Raw genomic sequence first — 16,617 nt, 5'->3', positions numbered from 1 at the left:
ATGGATCATTGGGGCATGTCTCTGGTAGTCATCACATTTTTGTATGAAGTCCTTCGCATCTTTCTCCATCTCGGTCCAATAATAGCCAGCCCTGATTAACTTTCGAACCAAAGATTCTGCCCCCGAATGGTTCCCGCAAGTGCCTTCGTGAACTTCTCTCAAGGCGTATTCGGTATCTCCCGGCCCTAAGCATCTAGCTAGCAGGCCGTCGAATGTTCTCCTGAACAATGTCCCTTCGACCAAGCTAAATCTGACAGCTTTGGTACGCAGGGCTCTCGATTCTATGGGATCCGAGGGTAATTTTTCCGGTCTTCAAGTAGTCTATGTACTTGTTCCTCCAATCCCAAGTTAAACTCGATGAATTTACTTCAACGTGACCTTCTTCTATCATCGACTTCATGAGCTGCACTACTGTTCCCAAGCTAAATTCATCGACACGACCGATGACCCCAAGTTAGCCAGAGCATCGGCCTCGCTATTCTGATCTCAGGATACGTGTTGCAAGGTCCATTCCCTAAATTGATGCAGTGTTACCTGTAATTTGTTTAAGTACCTTCACATCCGTTCCTCTTTTACTTCGAACGTCCCATTAACTTGATTTACCACGAAGAGGGAGTCGCACTTAGCTTCGATCACCTCGGCCCCAAGACTTTTAGCCAATTCAAGACCTACAATCATGGCCTCATTGTTAGTCAATTTCACAGTTTTAATATACTGCCTAACTACATTCCCCGTAGGTGGTTTTAACACGATGTCGAGCCCAAACCCCTTTGCGTTTGAGGCACCATCCATAAAAAGGGTCTAGATTCCTGAGGTAGTCCCCGAGGTTAATAATAATTCCCTTTTGACTTTGGATATTAAGGCCGGCGTAAAGTCATCCACGAAGTCTGCCAAAATTTGAGATTTTATGATGGTTCGGGGTCGATACTCGATATCGTACCCACTGATTTCGATGGCCCATTTGGCCAACCGACCTGAGAGCTTGGGTTTGTGCATGATGTTCCTCAGTGGGTAAGAGGTCACGACACATATGGGGTGGCACTGAAAGTATGGTTTTAACTTTCTGGAGGCGCTTAGAAAAGCGAGCGCCAATTTTTCCAGGTGAGGATACCGTATTTTGGCCTCGCCTAGAGTTCTACTGACATAGTAAATAGGAAATTATGTACCTTTATCTTCTCGGACTAAGACTCCACTTATCGTTACCTCGAAAACTTCCAAGTAAAGGTACAGTTGTTCGTCCGCCTTCGAAGTGTGCAGCAAGGGCGGAATTGATAGGTACCGTCTGAGTTATTCCAAAGCTTGTTGGTATTCTGGGGTCCAGGAAAAGTTATTCTTCTTCTTTAATAGTGAGAAGAACCGGTGGTGTTTGTCCAAAGACCTTGATATGAACCGTCCCAGGGCGGCTATATGACCGGTTAGCCTCTGAACGGCCTTGGCGTTGTCCACCACGGTGATATCTTCTATGGCTTTGATTTTGTCAAGATCGATCTCGATCCCTCGATTTGACACCATGAACCCAAGAAATTTTCCCGATTCGACCCCGAATGTGCACTTCTCCGGGCTCAGCTTCATATTGTATCTTTTCAATATGTCGAAGGTCTCCTGCAAATGTTTCAAATAGTCTTCTACTCGCAGGGACTTGACTAACTTGTCGTCAATATAAACTTCCATTGATTTCCCTATATGTTCTTCGAACATCCGGTTTACTAGGCATTGATAGGTGGTACCGTTATTTTTTAATCCAAACAGCATTACATTATAATAGTAAGTACCGAATTTAGAGATAAAAAAAGTCTTTTCTTGATCACCCGGGTCCATCCGAATTTTGTTGTACCCGGAATAGGCATCGATAAAACTGAGTATCTCGTGTCCGACTGTAGCATCGATCATCCGATCGATATTAGGCAAAGGGAAAGAATCCTTAGGGCACGCCTTATTTAGATCTTTGTAGTCTACACATATTCTTAGCTTATTCCCCTTTTTAGGCACTACTACTACGTTAGCTAACCAGTCTGGGTACTTAACCTTTAGAATGGATCCTATTTTAAGGAGTTTAGATACCTTGTCCTTGATGAATGTGTGTTTGACCTCGGACAGCGGCCTCCTTTTCTGCTTAACTAGATGGAACTTCGGGTCCAAACTCAGCTTATGAGTGGTTACTTCCGGCAGGATCCCTGTCATGTCATGATGGGACCAAGCGAAACAATGCACATTAGCTTTAAGAAAATTAATAAGTTTTTTCCTGAGCTCGGGCGTTAACCCCGTGCCCAAGTATACCTTTTGATCCGATAAGTGTTCGATCAATGTGACTTGCTCCAACTCTTCGATCATCAATTTGGTGGCGTCGGTATCATCAGGAGTAATGAACGATCTCGGAACTCTGTAATCCTCCTCCTCGTCTACTCCTTATTTCTCCGGTTCGGCCGGGATAGGCATCGGTTGTTGCTATTTAACTTCGGCCTTTCTAATCGGCTCTATGTTCCTTAATGTCGAGATGGCGGGCACCGGGAGTACTTCGTCGACTGCGAACATTTCCTTTGCTACCGGTTGTTCTCTGTAGACCATCTTAATTCCTCCTGGTGCATGGAATTTCAAAGCCTGGTGTAAGGTCGAAGGTACCACCCTCATGTTGTGAACCCATGGTCTTCCGAATAGAGCGTTATCTATCATGTCCCCTTCGATCACATAAAACTTTGTCTCTTGGATCTTCCCCGCGGTGTTCACTAATAGGGTGATCTCTCCTTTAGTGGTTTCACATGCCATGTTAAATTCGTTCAACACCCGGACTGCTGGCACTATTTGATCCTGTAACCCTAATTGCTCTACGACCCTCGATCTAATGATGTTGGCCGAGCTACATGGATCAATCAATGCATGTTTAACTCGAGATTTATTGATAAGTACGCATATTACCAGTGCAGCATTATGAGGTTGTACGATGCCCTCGGCATCCTCGTCGTTGAACGAAATGGTTCCTACCGAGACATAATCTCAGGTGCATTTTTCCCTCGTGATGGATACTTTAGTGCGCTTTATCATTGGCCCTTGGGGGACATTGACCCCTCCAATGATCATGTTGATGACGGGTTGAGGTTTTTCTTGTTCGGTCTGTTTGTTGGCGTCCCTATTCCTGAAGTGGTTTTTGGCTCGATCACTCAGAAATTCTCGGAGGTGCCCGTTATTAAACAACCGGGCAACTTCTTCTCTCAATTTCTGGCAATTCTCGGTCATGTGGCCATGAGTGCCATGATACTTGCACATCAAGGTAGGATCTCTCTTGATAGGGTTGGACTGCAATGGTTGAGGCCACTTGGTTTTCTTGATGCTCCCAATGGCTGATACGATGCTGGCAGCATTGTTACACCCCATGTTTTCATACGTGAAAGTACGCCATAAGTAAATTGATGAAAGCTCAGAAATGAGATGTTACATTCCGCATTTTCGTACGTTAAAGTTTGGTCGTAGGCTAATCGACTTAAGTTCGGGAAGGAAATTATTTTGAGATTATAAGTATTATGCTATTTCAAACAAGTGATAAGTAAATTCGTGAAGGTGAGAGGGTAAGCGAATCAAAGAAAATAAGTTTCGTCGAAGTTTGGCAATTTGGGGTAAAATACGGTCCGAGCTATAATACCCGGCATTTATGGACTAGTGCCATACAAGGTACCACATGACCATGATAGTAAGGTGTATAAGGTGTGTTAAAAGTAAGTAGTATTTTAAGTATTTTGAGATAATTCTTAAATATGTGGGTAATTGGTTAATTATTTGTTAGTGGGAGATTAATAAATTAACAATTAATTAGAATTGGATAAGCTTGATGGATCTTACCACCAACGTGGCAGCCCATGAAGTGGTTAACAAAGCCACTAAGTGACTCAGATAAGGTGTAGCAAGGTGTCACATTATTAGAGTACATAACAAGGTTAACATTTTCTTTAGCCTTCTGAACGTGAATTGCACAAATATATTCACTTTAGAAATGCAAGCTAATGTTTGCTTACCCCCCTTAAGATTAGAAGAGACAACATCACGTTTCGGAGAAATTACATATGTGATTTACAATGGTCGGAGATGTAACGTGAGATTTTGCGATTATAAGGAAGTACGGTGCAATCTTTCTCAAAAATATCATATGGATTTTCCCCTACTTCGATCCGCCGTTACATGTTGTCGCTATTGACGTGTGTTGGAAGGATTGTCAAGAAAATCGGCAGAGGTATGTTAAGGCTAAGCCCTTCCTTCATGTTGGCATGATCTCGTAATTACATGTGTTTGATAACGAGGCATAAAGAGAAGTTCATACTCCTGAATTTATATACATTATCCTAGTCTCATAAATTACAGTATTCTCCTTATCGAGACTTCATATTTAATTGAGTAGTGTCTTCTTCCAGTCAAGAGAGCAGAGAGCCTATATATACAGTATTATAGTATTTTCATTACCATCGAGCTATAATCGATGGGCAGGACCCTATTGGGCAACCTCTTATCAGATGGTAAGTTATATACCGAGCCTACTGTGTCCGAGCGCCTATGAGCGAGTGTATGGCTGAGCACCTATGAGCGAGCCTACTACGGCAGAGCAGTTATATATATACCGAGCCTTATAGGGCCGTACAGCTATTTTACTTACTATATTGAGAGAATTGAGTCAGTATCAGCAGGTAAGTATATCTTCAGATTATCTTTGACTCCCAGTTACTTTCAGTTATTATATTATCAGTTCAGTTTCAACTTTCAGTTAATCTGTTGCCTTACATACTCGGTACATTATTTCGTACTGACGTCCCTTTTGCTGGGGATGTTGCATTTCATGTGTGCAGGTTCAGACAGACAGACGAGTAGACCTCCTCAGTAGGTATTGCCCGAGTTCAGCTTGATCGGTAAGCTCTGCGTCCTTCGGAGTTGCCGGGTCTAGAGTTTTATGTACATTTTGTGTATATATGTATGTATATATATATATATATATATATATATATATATATATATATATATATATATATATATAGTTATGGATAGGCCGGGGCCCTGCTCCGATCATAGTACATCCATCACTAGAGGCTTGTAGACATATCCTATCAGTTAGTGCAGTATGTTAGGCTTGTAAGCCTTGTATGTATATTTTGTTGGTTTGCCAACTGTAGTAGTTATGCCGGCCTTGTCAGCCCAGCTTTATATTGATGTTTTGTCAGCGTTCGCAAATTGTCTTGCAATGTGGCCCATGGACAAAGTATGACATTATATGTTCAGAGTCCCTTAGTCGTAAGTTGGTACACAAGGATAGGTGAGGCACCGGGTACTGATCTCGCCCCCCCCCCTCCCCAGGTTCGGGGCGTGACAAGCATCAACGTTGAAGTTATACTCTGATAATATTGGTGCTTCCCTTCCCCCAAGCGGCCTGTCGAAACCCATTTTTGCTCATCAGACCTCGGCTATTGGGCCCTCGATCGCTTCTCTTTTCATTCCTTGTGGGGTGACGCCTGGACCTGTTTCCCCTTTGATCTACATTGTATAGTTGGTACCAATTTCGAACCGGCCTTGATTCATAGTCGACGACTCTCTTAGACCTGTCATCGGCTATGATGGGATAAACGGACCCAGAAGGGGCTCTAAGTTGGTCGTCCTCGGCTCTCATTTTTTACTGGTACCTGTTGTGGACGTCGACCCAAGTTACCGCAGGGTACTTTACCAAATTTTGTTTTAGCTGCTGCGAAGACAAGGAACTTCAAGGGTTAAGTCATTGAGTGAATGCTTGAATGGACCAATCATCTGCAACTGGAGGCAGGTCCATCTGTTCCATTTGAAACCTTGACATGAACTCCCTAAGCATCTTGTTGTCTTTTTGTTTGACCTTAAAAAGGTCCGATTTTATGTCTCGAACTTGATGGCCCCGTCATGAGCCTTCACAAAAGCATCTCAAGCATAGGAAATGAGTCAATGGAATTTAGGGGTAAGTTGTGGTACTATATCATTGCTCCTTTTGACAAAGTCTCCCCGAACTTCTTTAGTAACACCGACTCGATTTCATCGTCTTTCAAGTCGTTGCCTTTGATGGTGCATGTGTAGGAGGTCATATACTCATTCAAATCCGTGCTTCCGTTATATTTTAGAATATCGGCATACAAAACTTCTTCGGGATCGGCTTTGGTGCGCGCTCGGAGGGAAAGTCTTTTGGACAAATTTCTTGGAATCCGGTCATTTCAATAACGGGGGTGCTCCCGGAATTTGATCGACCCTGGAATTATATGTCTCCACCTTCTTATCGTTGGCCTCAATTTTATTCTCACCCGATTCCACCTGCTTCATCAATGCTTCAAGCATTTTCATTATCTCGGGGTTGACCCCGGGCTCAACTTCACCCGACCTCTCGGTGGTTTATTCGTTTCTTCGGGTGTTCTACCGGGACCATTTGGGCTCGACCCTGCCAGTGGCGTGGCCTTGATTTTGTATCTGCGCTATTGCCGCCTGTTAAGCCTGCAACATTTTGAAGATTAGCCTCAGGCTTACCCCATTACCTTCGCCCTCAGACTCAGCCTCAACGTTCAAGTGAGCAGACTGAGAATTTGATATTTTTAAGTTGATCTGAAATTGAGACTTTAAAGAACAAACATAAAATAGAGTGTGTTATGGAGATTTGTATCAAACCACCGCTATTATCCTTAGCCCCACGGTGGGCGCCAAACTGTTTACCCTAAAAATGGATAATAATTAAATTTGTATATGGTGTTAAGGATATATGGATTCATTCAATAATAATAATCAATAATGTTAGATAAATGGGTTAAAGATAAAATAAATAATCAAACCAATTGTTATATTACGGCCTGACTCGTATTTAGGCTGGACAGTAGTTCTTCCCTCGATCGGACCCCCGGCTCGAAGCCAATAGTGTATGAAGAACAACAATAAAGTAAGAACTTTGCGATAGCTAGAAAGCAGAAAAATAAATTCGTATTGCCTTGATATGCATGTTACAATATCTCCTATTAAATAAAAAAAACTTCCCCTTTATATAGTAGGAGAGTTTTATCTCTAGTACAATTTTAAAAAAGGTAAAAATTCTCATTTCTCGTCAATTACTGATCCGTTATCGACATCGGGCGAGATTTCCGCCGTGATATCCGGTTGGGTGCGGATATCACGGCCCTCTGTTAGTCGTGTGCAACGGTTTGCCATGCTTTCCGAGGTCTTGGAGCTCATTCTGGGTTCGGAGAGTGTTGTCTTATCAGGTCCGATGGCGATCACTCCGTTCGGGTCTTGATACAAAGAGTTCTCAGCTTCGATTTCGATCTCATATATTCATACTCTTACTTCGTTTGATCCATCGGGAAATCGGGGTGCGCGTTAATCCTGACTTCACCCGTATACACTCAACAGTGTCACTCCCCACTCCCTAGCCTCAGCTTCAGTTTAAGTTTCAGTTTTGTCCGTCAATCGCAGGTACTAAATCCATTTTTTCTGAAGCTTTGCAATCTAATCCTAGATTTGTATACTACACCGCAAAATATGTTTTCGTACTGTATCTCGTAGCTGGGAATTTCTCTATGTTAGTCTTTCGCTTAATCTCAGAATTTGGGGGTTTCGATGGGAACAAGTTGGTGAATGCATGTCGTTTCGCTTAATTGTTATTATTGTTTTATTAGTAGCTTTGTGGCGACAAAGATCGCCACAAAAAACAAACAAATGCACCACAAAGTAGATTTTTGGTACATATAGCAATGCTTTTGGTGACGACAACAGATATCGCTACAGAAAGTTGTCACTTCAAGTCGCCACTTCAAAAGGCGACATAAAGCACCACTTTTAGTGGCGATATCGTTGCCACTGAATGCAAGTCGCCACTCCAAATTGCTATATATAACACTACTAATGGTGGCGACTGAAGAGGTCGCAACAAAAGTCGCCACTGAAAATTTTATTCCGTGTAATGTGAGTTGTTGAAGCCAAGTACATTATTCTTTATATTATTACTTTTGGTGCCGACCATAGAGATCGCCACAGAAAGACGTCACTCCAAACGGCGGCATAAAAGCACCACCTTTAGTGGCGAACTTTGTCGTCACTAAATGTAGTTTGTCACTCCGGATAGCATTACTTTTGGTGGTGACTAAAAAGGTTGCCACAAAAGTGAAAATTATTCTTTAAATTATTACTTTTGGTGACAAATATAAATATCGCCACAAAGAGTTGTCACTGTAAGTCGTCACTTCAAATGGCGGTATGAAGCACCACTTTTACTCGCGACATTAATTATCAGGGCGGAAATCAAGATCTCTATCAGGATTGTGCAAAATTAAGCAATTTTTCATTCATTGTTCGTTTGTTGGAACGCCTGCTACTCTTGTTATTTTTCGTTTCTTCAGTATTGGAATGTTTCTGTTTCATTGCCAACTGAACGATCTGTCTCATATTACGAATCTCATTCCAGCAGATCAGAAGCTGGATATAAAATGTTTATGCTTTCTGTTTTCTTTCTACTGCATTAAGTATTTTATAATTTTGTATTCCTTTGAAGTAACCCCTGCAGAAAAATTCATATGAGTAATATGAGGCAAAAGAGCAAAATATATTCAGCACTAGCAATATTGGAGAAGCTACATTTGCAACAAGTTAGTGACCAATTTGATGCCGAACTTGCAAATGAGGACGTAACAAGTCCTCCAATAAGTAATGACAACTTAAACACTTCTTCCTCAAGCTCTAATGGAATTCGTTCACAAACTATATTGAGGAGCCCTTACTAGTCAAGATTAAAGGTAAGGAAAGAATTGGAATCAGATAGCTTTACCCGTTTCTTGATCTTGAGCTTCCTAATGAATGACCTTGCTTTTTAAGTGTCGTAAGAAAGCATTGGAATCAATTGGCAACTCTTCATAAGTTTCACAAGCTAAATTTGGTAATGAGTTACCTACTTTCAACAAAGATTCTCCTTAGTCTTGTGTGCATATAGTACATTCTTGAACTGCAATATGATGTTCCTCTATCATTTTGCATTTCTATTATGCTAGCAATTGTGGAAGCTTTTGTGAACATTTAAAGTTTACAACTTTTGCTTTTGATGGAAATTATTGAGAAGTAGAGCTATGACACTTTGATGCAGATAGACAGAAGTTTTTTGCTATCACTTATGGTGAAACAACTATGTTCTACATCATAGGGCTCTAAACATACCGAAACTTTGCTACATAAAGGACTCGTAGTTCATCATACAATAAAGCTAAACATTTTTTAGATTACTTCCATTCCCCTCTCAGAATCCTACGTCACCTGAAACCAACAAAAACAGACATGCATTAGTCAGTACGCAAGGAAATTTGCAAAATGATAGAGGCACATATAATGAAGGAGTCGCTCATGATATAATAAGAATCAAGAAGAAAAAAGAGGAGTAATTATATTACTTGAGCCTTATTGCATGGATTGGGGACATCACAGTAACTCTCAAGTGTGATGAGAGCTTGATTGTCTAAATTCTTGGCGTAATTGTTGTCAATTTATACCATAAGCGGGCGAGTTGTTGCTTGGCGAAACTCCATTAGAGAGCTCTAGAAGCTTCGATTGAGAAAGGAGAAGAGGATTGATTTCAGAGATAAAAGAAAAATGAATTTTCTCATCTTTTGTATTGATGTATATATGTACATATATACAAAAAGTAATTAATTCTAACTGACAACTAAGCAACTCTAACTGACAGCTACCACTAACTAACTGTACAATACTAACAGCTAACGTATAGAAGCATATGAAATGTATATACACATCTCAAAACCCCCCTCAAGTTGGAGGTGTAGTCTTCACACCCAACTTGTTTAAGAGAGCAGAATGCTTGATACCAGTGAGAGCTTTTGTAAGAACATCTGCTAGTTGAGCACCAGTTGCAATGTGATGTAAAGAGATGAGGTCGTCATGAAGTTTGTCTCTCACAAAGTGACAATCGACTTTAATATGTTTAGTTCTTTTATGGAAGACAGGATTTCTAGCTATGTGTAGAGCAGATTGGCTGTCACAGAAAACTGAGACTGGCTTGGGATAAGAGATAGTAAGTTCATCAAAAAGTCTGCACAACCAAGTCAATTCTCCTACAACTTTTCTTAAGGACCTGTATTTTGCTTCTGCAGAGGATAGAGAAACTGTTTCTTATTTCTTAGATTTCCAACAAATTGGACTGTTCCCCAATAGGACCATGTACCCTGTGACTGATCTCCTAGAATCTGGGCAGGCTGCCCAGTCTGAATCACAGTATCCCTTTAGACTGCAGTCAAAATCATTAAACATGAAAATTTCTAGAGTAGGATCACCTTTCAAATACCTAAGAAAATGAAAAACAGCCTTCAAATGTGGTTCTCTGGGATCCTACATGAATTGACTAAGATACTGAACACTGAAAGCTATATCTAATCTGGTGTTTGTGAGAAAGTTCAACTTTCCCACAAGCTTTCTGTAATATGTAGGATCTGGTAATGGTTTTCCCTCTTTGGCCCTCAGCTTTACATTAGGATCAAGAGGAGTAGAAAGACTACTATAGGAGAAACAGTTATATTCCTTAAGCATGTCCATGGCAAACTTCCTTTGTGAAATAATCACACCATCAGTTGTATATAGAACATCCAGTCCAAGGAAATAATATATTCTTCCCAAATCTTTGATCTTAAATTGATCATGTAGGAAAAGTTTGAGTTGAATAATCTCTGAAAGATCTGTTCCAGTAACAATGACAGCATCTACATAGACACCTATATAAATTGTGGAGTGTTCTGTCTTTTTGTAGAAAAGGGAATAATCATTCAAGGAGTACACATACCCCCCTTGAACATAAAGCTTCAGTTAGCTTAGAGTACCACTATCTACTTGCCTGTTTAAAGCCATACAATGACTTGTTCAACTTGCAAACCAAGCCTGGAGAAACAGTTTCTAGTCCTGGTGGCATTTGCATATACACCTCCTCATGGAGATCCCCATGTAGGAAAGCATTATTTATATCCAGTTGAAAAAATTGCATTGTTTCATTACTGCTGTGGCTATGAGGGCTCTCACTATTGTCATCTTTACAACAGGGCTGAAGGTCTCAATGTAGTCTATGCCTGCTTGTTGAGTATAACCCTTCACTACCAATCTAGCTTTGAATCTCTCCACTGTCCCATCAGCTTTGTGCTTTATCTTATAAACCCATCTGCAACCAATGGCTTGCTTTCCACTTGGCAGGGGTACAACATCCCATGTATGATTTGCATGCAATGCCTCATACTCTTGAGTCATGGCTGATTGCCATGCTGGATTGAGTGCAGCCTCCTCATATGAAGATGGTTCACAGTTATTGCAAATATTCATCACAAGTAATTGACTATCATGGATTAAAGATGTAGGTTAGATATGACTGTTTAAGGAAAATAAGGCACTAAGAGAAGTGGAGGATGCTGATTGGTCATTAGTTATAGAAGGAAGAGTAGATTTCAATTGAGGTACAATGTAAACATAATCTTGTAAGTGAGTGGGGAGCTTGTGTTGTCTCCCAGATCTCCTAGGTTCTATAGGTGGTGGAGGATCACGTAAGGTGTTATCAGGTAAGTCTTGTGAGGTGATAATAGGAATGCTAGAAGGTTGTGGTTCAGGAAAAGAATCTACAGAGTGATTGAGGGTAGACTCATCAGATGTAGTCTCAACATTGTCTGAATTGGATGGAATGCCTATTGTGGGTTGAAGAGCATCAGTGTGTAGTTCAGTGATAAAAGGAATTGAATGAATGTTTGAAGGAAAGGAACCGATAGTAGGAGAAATGGCAAAAGGAAAAATGTTTTCATGAAAGGTTACATCTCTAGATACATGGATCCTGTTGGATTCCAGATCCAACTCTTTATAGCCTTTGGTGTCAAAAGGATACCCCAATAAAAACATGTGGCACAGTTCTGGGCTCAAACTTGTCTCTATGTGTTTTTGGTATGGTAGGAAAACACAGACAACCAAAACTCCTAAGGTGAGAGTAATTTGGCTTTGTCTTGTACAGAAGTTCAAAATGACATTTGTTTTTGAGATAAGAGGTGGGTAGTCTGTTTATTAGATATGTAGTTGTTAGAATACACTCTCCCCAATACCTCACATGCAACTTTGACTGAAATAGGAGTGCCCTAGCTACCTCTAAAAGATACTTGTGCTTCCTTTCAACTACACCATTCTGTTGTGGTATATATGGAAACGTTCTCTGGTGGACAATGCCTTGATCTTGAAAGAAAGAAGTTGCTTCCACACTAGTGAATTCTAAACCATTGTCTGATCTGACTGACTTTATGGTTTTGGTTCTTAACTAGGGAAACAAAGGCTTTGAGAACCTGCAGGGCATTACTCTTACTGGACAAGAGGTGAGTCCAAGTGGTCCTGCTATAGTCATCTACCATGGTAAGGAAATATTTGTAATTGTTATAGGTAGGTATATGATACGGTCCCCATAGATCAATGTGTAACAAGTCAAATATCTATTTGGTATTGCTGGTTCTTTGGGCAAATGGCAACCTGGCTTGTCTGGCCATTGGGCAAATGGAGCACATGAAAGGTTGTTTGTTAGAAAAAGCAACAGGAATGGTGGAAATGCTCTTCATTTTAACAAAAGGAACATGTCCCAACCTATTATGCCACAGTACATTCACATCATTGCCATGAGACAAGCAAGATAAAGGAGCACAAATAGAAGTTTTATTAAGAATGGACTTATGTACACTTGACGGGTGATCACATTGTGAGGAGTCCTTATCACAAGCAGTAGATGACTTATTGCACTTGCAGATGGATCTATTTATATCACAGGTGTGAGATGGAATACAAGAAACAGAAAAAGTAGATGTTGAAACATTACTAGCATTCTTCAGACAGATAGAGAAAAAGAGATACAACCTGTCACGACCCCAAATTCCCTCCGTAGGATGTCGTGATGGCACCTAGTCTCTAAAACTAGGTAAGCCTATCAATGCGGAATAATAATAAATATCTGAAATAAATAAACTACAATTCAAACAATTTCAACTCCCAAAATCCGGTAGAAATAAGTCACAAGCTTCTAAGAATTTATTCTCTATGTCTCTATACATCAGAGTCTAAAGCAAATAAGGAAGACAACATAGTAAGATAGAAGGGGACTCCGGAGTCTGCGGATACTGGCAGATATACCTCGAAGTCTCCTCGTACAACTAGTTTACTGATGTGTGGTCTGATAAGATGTACCTGGATCTGCACAAAAAGATGTGCAAAAGCGTAGTATAAGTACACCACAATGGTACCTAGTAAGTGTCAAGCCTAACCTCGGTAGAGTAGTGACGAGGTCAGGTTAGGCCCTACTGGAGAATAAATAATGGCATGGTAAAATGTTTAAATAATATTATAAAATAAAATGACAATGGAAATGAATCAAGTAGTATGTCACATTTAATTACATCAAATAATGGCAAATAAATACCTCGTGGAAACAAACCAGAATTCTTTTCATCTTTAAGAAAACCACAACAATAATCAAAGGCAACTGCGGCCATAAATCAATATCAATAAGGGCACTCCCGAGGCACCGCCTCGTAGTCTCAAATTAAAAACAAATTCACAATATCTCATTTCCTTATCTCACCGCGGGAGCCTTCACAATTTATTTTAAAGAAAATATTTTTTTCGAAATAGCATCTCGCGTTTTAGCCATCCTTATCACACCGCATGACTTCTAGTAGTTCTCCCTACTAGCCACGGGTATCAAGCCACCCTTATCTCACCGCTTGTGTTTCAATACCCAGACCTTATACCACCACATGCATATCAATATCACAATATATCATAATTTGTACCTCAGGTGCTCAAATAATTTACCTTGCCAAAATAATTCAACAATAATATTTTTCCACAATAAAGAGCTCACGGCTCATGTCAAAATAATTCAACAATAATATTTTTTCACAATAAAGAGCTCACTACTCCATCACAATGAGTACGAAAATTTTGCAAAAATATTCAGGAGTAAATAATTCAGGAAAATAATATTTCAAAATCATTAATACATTGCTTCAATATCAAGTTTAAAAATGTCAAATACTTCATATTAATAATATTTGATTTTAAAAAAATCAACCTTCAAATAATACACAGAATAAAAGAAATCAAGTTCCAACTAAACATATAAAACAATTAGCAGAAAAAGGTAAAGCAAATTTAAAATATAAACATTAAATCAATAATGAAGAATATAATAAAATAAAATAATTTAATTAATGCGCAACAGTGATCTACACAATTTAAAACATAATCTTTCACATTTACCCCATGTACATACTCGTCACCTCGTGTACACGACTTTTCACACATTACAATTATCAATCCTAGGGGAAATTTCCCCCACACAAGATTAGACAAGTCACTTACCTCGACTTGCTCCAATTTAACCAAGTATTACGCTTTTTCCTCGATTTTTTGACTCCGATCGACTCGTATCTAGTCATAATTAATTCGATACTGTCAACAAAAATTATAATAATCAATCTCATAAGAAAATGTTATATTTTTCAATAAAATCCGAAATTAGCTCAAAATTTGCCCGTGGGGCCCACATCTCGGAATCTGGCGAAACTTACAAAATTCGATAACCCATTCAATTACGAGTCCACCCATACTAATTTTATCAAATTCCGATAACAACTCGACCTACAAATCTTAAATTTTTGTTTTTGGAAGATTTTGCAAAAATCTTGATTTTTCTTCCATAAATTCACGGATTCATGATGTAAATGAGTATGGAATCATGAAATATAATCAATATAGGATAAGGAACACTTACCCCAATATTTTCGCGTGAAAATCGCCCAAGAACCGTGCTCAAAAAATTCAAAATAAAATGAAGGAAATGACCATTTTTGGTCCTTAAATTTCTACCCATCCGTTACTAAAAGTCCATTTTTCGTCACTAAAAGTCCACCAGAACTTGCTTGTACCAGCTTTCCTTCAATCAATCATAACTTTATATACAAATGTCCAAATGATAAATGGTTTAACTTTCTGGAAACTAGAAACAAACAATTACAACTTTCATATTTTGAAAATATTCCGATTCCTTTTGAATTGCGAGATATAAGCTTCCAAAGTCGGCTCCACGCATCAGAAATGGCGAAACTGCTCTACCAGCTTTCATTCAATCTATCATAACTTTCTGTACAAATGTCTAAATAATGAATGGTTTAACCTATGGAAACTAGAATCAAACAACTACAACTTTTATGTTTTAAAACTTTTCTGATTCCTTATGAATTGCGAGATATAAGCTTCCAAAATTGGCTCCACGCACCAGAAATTTCTAGCGAAATTTCTGCAAATTTCCAGCAACCCTCTTTGTCCGAAATCCATTCCGTTTACCTTTCGAAATCTACCCGAGACCCTCGGGACCTTAACCAATTATTCCAACATGTCCCAAAATACAATACGGACTTAGTCAAGACTTCAAACTACATCAAACAATATCAAAACGACGAATCGCACCTCAAATCAAAATCTATAAACTTTGAACTTTCAAATTCTATATCTTGTGCCGAAATACATCAAATCAATTCGGAATGACTTTAAATTTGGCACACAAGTCATAAATGACATAACATACCTATTCCAATTTCCAGGATCGGATTCTGATCTCGATATCAAAAAGTCTACCCCCCGGTCAAACTTCCAGAAAATTCAACTTTTGGCATTTCAAGCCTAATCTCACTACGGACTTCCAAATAAAATTCTGATCAAGCTCCTAAGTCCAAAATTACCATACGGAGCTGCTGAAATCATCAAAATTCTATTCCGGAGTCGTTTGCACATAATTTGACATCCAGTCACGATTTGAACTTAAACTTTTAATTTTTTATCAAAATTCCATATCTCAGGTTAGGGACCTCGGAATTTGATTCCGAGCATACGCCTAAGTCCCAAATCACGATACGGACCTACCAGAACTGTCAAAATACTGATCCGGGTCCGTTTGCTCAAAATATTGACCAAAGTCAACTCAATTGAGTTTTAAAGCTCTAATTTACATTTTAATCCATTTTCCACCTGAAAACTTTTCGGAAAATTTTACGGACCGCGCACGCAAGCCGAGGAATGATAAATAGTGCTTTTCGAGGTCTTAGAACACAAAATTAATTATTAAATTTAAAGATGATATTTTGGGTCATCATATTCTCCACCTCTAAAACAAATGTTCGTCCTCGAACGGAGTTAGAAAAAGTACCTGAGCTGGTGAATAAGTGTGGATAACAGCTGCGCATATCATGCTCGGTCTCCCAAGTCGCCTCTTCGACCGGATGACCCCTCCACTGAACCTTCACGGAAGCAATATTCTTTGACCTCAGCTTTCGAACCTGCATATCCAAAATAGCCACTGGTTCCTCAACATAAGATAGATCCTTGTCCAACTGAACCGAACTGAAGTCTAACACATGAGACGGATCGCCGTGATATTTATGAAGCATGGAAACATGGAATACCGGATGAACCGCAGCGAGACTAGGTGGTAGTGCAAATGTGTAAGCCACCTCTCCAACTCTCTTAAAAATCTCAAAAGGCCCAATATACCTAGGGATCAACTTGCCCTTCTTCCCGAACCTCATCACACCC

Source organism: Nicotiana tomentosiformis, chromosome 1 (assembly GCF_000390325.3).
Source record: "Nicotiana tomentosiformis chromosome 1, ASM39032v3, whole genome shotgun sequence".
Classification (NCBI taxonomy): domain Eukaryota; kingdom Viridiplantae; phylum Streptophyta; class Magnoliopsida; order Solanales; family Solanaceae; genus Nicotiana; species Nicotiana tomentosiformis.
The sequence above is the reverse complement of the archived record's forward strand: the minus strand, read 5'-3'. Positions refer to the sequence as shown.